The sequence below is a fragment of the Desmodus rotundus genome, chromosome 4 (assembly GCF_022682495.2).
Source record: "Desmodus rotundus isolate HL8 chromosome 4, HLdesRot8A.1, whole genome shotgun sequence".
NCBI classification, from domain to species: domain Eukaryota; kingdom Metazoa; phylum Chordata; class Mammalia; order Chiroptera; family Phyllostomidae; genus Desmodus; species Desmodus rotundus.
In genome coordinates, this window is record NC_071390.1 from 123,694,027 (window position 1) to 123,699,104 (window position 5,078).

Below are 5,078 nucleotides of genomic sequence, written 5' to 3' on the forward strand. Positions count from 1 at the left end.
ATAAAATAATGCCTGTAATTCAGTTATTATATTATAAAAGATGCTTAATAAATAAAAACCAGTACAATATTTTAGTAATCATTTTGTAAAATGCTATAATTATTAACTAAAAATTCATTATATTTGGTACCTGAAAAATGTACTTCTAACTGTGAGGTTGAGTGAATAGTTGTTATTTTGATTTTTACTTTAGAAGATGAAGAAAATGAAACTTGTAGTGTGTGGAACACAAAGGAGAGAGAGAGAGAGAGATTAAACAAGTCCAGATTACCTGACTCCACAATCCAGACATTGTAGAAAAATTCTGACATGTAAAGTGTTTAGAAATTCTCACTTCCATCCTTAAGAAATGAAAAGGCTGAACAAAATGAAAATGAGCATTTCTTGGATCTGTTAGAGAGCTAAAGTTACAGGAAAAACCATCTGGTTGAGTCTGAAGAGTCACAGGTGAAATCTTCTTACTTGTAGCAGAAGTCACTGAAGACAAAATCAGGTAGGAACACTTAAATGTCAATTCTGATTAATTTCTGGAGTCTGAGTGTGTTAGCCTGAGAGTGTAAAACTTCCAGAGGCCTCACATTTAGGAAGGTCACCAATGAACATTTAAGTGCCTACTTAAGGTCTTATTTACTTTAATCATGACAACAACTCTATGGAGTGTGTGTGGCTGCCCTTATTTTATAGATGAGGTGAGTGAACCTGAGAGAATTGAAATAACTTTGCCAAGTGCACACAGATGAAAAATGGTAGAACCAGTCTTTGAGATTCCTACCTCTAGGAATCTCAGAGGATTATTATGACAAAGATCCCAGCGAGCTCTCCTGAATCTCTCCAGAGAAAGGGAAAACAAATGTAAAACATGTTGAGTGCATTCTACATAAAAAAGGCCTCTTCTGGGGGAGAGGGGGAACTTTAACAGAATAAAACATTTATTTGCTCTCCAGTCTCCTTTAGTCTTTCTGCCTCATATAAATTATATTTACAAAAAAAGCTATTACTAACATCTTATATAATGTTGAGAAACTGGATGGTTTTCTCTAAAATAAAAAACAAAGCAAAGCTGTCCTCTCTTACCACTCATATCCAACATTGTTCTGAAAGCCCTAGATAGGGTAATGAGGTCAGAAAAGGAGGTAAAATGACGTTGATTGGAAGAGAATATATATAGCTGTACTGTTAAAAACAAAAACCAAAACTGTTGTCCATGTTGAAAATCTTGGAGAACTGATAAAATACAAAGCTCTGCAACTAACCAGCCATATAAAAAGGTTATAGAAATCCATGAAAATATAAAAAAAGTCTATTGCTCTTCTAAATGCCAGTAATGAACAATTGAAAATTTAAAAACAATGTTATTTGTAAAACACCAAATATGAAACACATATAAATCTAATAAAATATATAGAAGATTCATATGTGTAAAACTTCAAAGTATAAATGAAGTAAACAAAGGAAGATTTTAAAAATGGAGAAATAGTTTAAATGCATGGATTATAAGACTTAATACTCTAGTGATGTCAATTCTTCCTAATTCATTTTTACATCCATCACAATTTGAATCAACATCCAAGGAAAATATTTGTAGATATTTCCAAACTGATTCTAAAATGTGTATGGCAAATTATGCCTTAAAATAGCCAACATAATACTGAAAGAAGAGACCACCCAGCAAATAGTCCTCCAGGACCCAGGGCCATGGAGCTTCTGCCTCGTGGGAGGCAAGGACTTGGGCAGCCACTCGCCATTTCCCCGGGTCACTCCTGAAACGAGCCAGCTATAGCTAATTTATGTATTAGAGATGTAATCACAGTCATCGATGGGAAAAATACCAGCGATATGACGCACTTGGAAGCTCAGAACAAACTCAAGGGCTGCATAGACAACAAGTCCCACACGCTAGCCCGATCTGAAAAAAAAACGCCTGATCTACTCTAGTGACAGAGGAAAGGTAATGTCATCCGTACACGATGAATTCAGCCTCTGAACCGCAAGAACTCGGCACAGAGGAAGTACCCACCACGGAAGATCCATGCCCTTCACTGCCTCACCTGCCTCCAGCTCTGCCCGCAGCGTCATCACAAACCAGCACAACAGAGCCTCTGGCCTCTACTCGTCTGAAGACATCTCCAACTTCAACAGCGCCTTAGAGTCCACGGTGGCCAGTGGGCCAGAGACGAGTGGACGAGCCTTAGAGTATTCTTAGCCTCCAAGTGGGCTTGTCATCAACAAAGAATCTGAAGTTTACAAGATGCTTCAGGAGAAACGGTAATTAAGTGAGCCCCCAAAACACTCCACTACATTCCTGGTTTTGCAAGAAATCCTGGAATCTGAGGAGAAAGGGGATCCCTATGAGCCCTAGGGATTCAGGAGTGGTAAGGCTGCAAAAAGGCTGCATCGATTACAAATGCCCGGAAATTGCCCGGAAAAAATGTGGCATCTGCCTTGTCGGTGTGTTTGTACAGCTGCAGGACCGTCACTGCCACCCTGAGTGCTGTGTGTGCACCGACTGTGGCACCAGCCTGAAACGAAAAGGCTTTTTCGTTGTGGAAGATCAAATCTACTGTGAAAAGCATGCCCGAGAGCCGATCTCCCCGCCCAAAGTCTAGACGTGGTCACTGTGTTCCCGGGGTGAACCAGCAGATCTGCGTTGATGAGCACTATTCTCCAAAGTGCTCCTGTTGCTACTTGTTCTGCCAGTGCTCAGGCCCTCTCCTCTCTCGGAAGTTCTTGCTTGCTCTGGTCTCAGCCCTGCTCATTAAACTTTGCATCCCCCCGCCTTTGCTAACAGACTCGCACTGGCACTGCAGCGCGATCCTTGCTTTCATAGTAATTGGAAGATCGTTTTGTTCCGTGTTCTTTGCCTGACATCACTGCATCTTCTCTCCACCTCAGTTCATCTTTGCTGCAAATGGACAACAGTCAAACTTGAACCAAACCGAATTTAACGTATCTGCCATTTATTTTGTTTTTACTCAATAAATTTGTGGGCTTAAAAAATACCGGGAAAAGAGGAGTAAAGTTGAAGTCTTCACACTGTCGAACTTGAAGATTTACTATTAACCTTCAATAAATAAGACGTCATAGTATTTATGAAAAAAGACAGATTATGGAAAAAATGAGAGGGTTCAACAGCAGAATGATACAAATATAGTGAGCTAATTTTTGGAAAAAAGCAAAGACAATTCAAAGGAGAAAAGATTGTCTTTTCAACAAATAGTGATAGGATAATTACACATCCAAATGCAAACAAAAAATCAAACAAACAAAACTAGGTGAAAAATGTACACCTTTTATAGAAATTAACCCAAAATGAATCATAGACCTAAGTACTATAAAATATTAATTATAAAACTTTTGGAAAAATACTTTGGAGAAAACATGATGTTGATTACGATTATGTATTTTTAAATACATCACCAAAAGCATAATTATTAAAGAAAAAATGATAAATATTAAAAGCTTCTGCTCTGTGAACATCTCTGTTAAAATAATAAAAATACAGTTGATAGATTGGGAGAAAAAATTTGCAAAACACAGACCTGATAAAGAACTGTTATCTAAAGTATACAAAAATCCCTTAAAATTCAACAATAAGAAAACAATCACCCCAATTTAAAATTGAACAACTAATCTGAACAAACTCCTCACTAAAAAAGGTATACAGATGGTAAATAAGCATATGAAATGTGGTGCTATATCATTTGTCACAAGAGACTTACAAATTAAGACAATACAGATACCACCACACAACTACTGAATTATCTAGGAATAAATAAAATCCCAAAACTGACAATACCAATTGTTGGTGAGAATGCATAGCAACATGACTTCTCACTCACTGCTGGAATAAATGAAAAATGGTCTGCCACTTGGGAAGACAGTCTCACAGTTTCTCACAAAGCTAAACCTAATGACCTAGCAATCAGTTGGAGATAGCAGTATGAAGTTCCGTTTAGTTCAACATAGATGTAGATGGTCACTTATAGAAATATGTGAAGGTGTGCATGTATGCATACACATGTATGCATATAACATATAATTCCTTTGTCTGCCACCTCAGAGGGCCTAGAAGCAATGAATTCCCAGTGACAACGAGTACACTAGTCACCTAGATCTTGGTTTCTAATTCCTTCTCCAATAAAAGGGGGACTCCTTGGAGAAAGGGCTAAGTCTAGGATTGGGGTGGGAAGTATACAAAGTGAGCCTACAGCATCTTATAGTGACAAAAAATTGTACAATTGCTGAAACAAATGAACACAAAACACTACAGTGATAGGAACATTTCAAAGGGACATAGAAGCCAATAGTCAAAGTGGCAGCAATTTGATCAGCAAAATAAATAGTTTTGGATTATAATCCAAATTTTAAAATAAACATCCAGGAGTCCATTCTAAATAAGTAATTGATTGAATATAAATATGAGATAATAGAAAAGCATATTGTGCAGAAGAATTCCAAATAATCTTTGTAGATTTTTAAGTGAAACAAAACCCTTACTCTTTAAATGTGGACTATGCAGAGTGACTCTCCTCTACACTGCACAGCCTGAGAGGTGGAGTGGTGGGGGTTAACATACTGTTACACTGGAGAAACCTGATAGTCCCTGCCTCAGCCAGGTGAGCAGGTGAACATCAACAGTGTCCATTCATGTCGGTACAGTGCACCCTTGGTACGATGTGATGAGAATTGCACTGTCACCTTTCAAAGTTCCTTCTTAAACACATATCCTCAACCTAATCATTAGAAAAATATTGGGCTAATCCCAGTGTGGGATATTCAACAAAATACCCTAACAAGTACTCCTCTAAACTTTCAAGTTCACCAAAAAAGAACCCCCTAAGGAAATGTCATAGTCAACAGGGCAAAGTCTAGGATTGGGTTGGGAAGTATACAAAGTGAGCCTATAGCATCTTATAGCAACAGAAATTATAGAATTGCTGAAACAAATGAACACAAAACACTACAGTGATAGGACCATTTCAAAGGGACATAGAAGCCAATAGTCAAATTGGCAGCAATTTGATCAGCAAAAGAAATAGTTTTGGATTATAATCCAAAGTTTAAAGTAAACATCGAGG

At 37.7% G+C, this 5,078-nt stretch overlaps 1 pseudogene; it reads left to right on the plus strand.

Annotated features, from left to right (window-relative positions):
* Window positions 1-1,666: 1,666 nt before the first annotated feature.
* On the plus strand, window positions 1,667-2,632 carry LOC112320760 (PDZ and LIM domain protein 1 pseudogene; annotated as a pseudogene).
* Window positions 2,633-5,078: the final 2,446 nt, after the last annotated feature.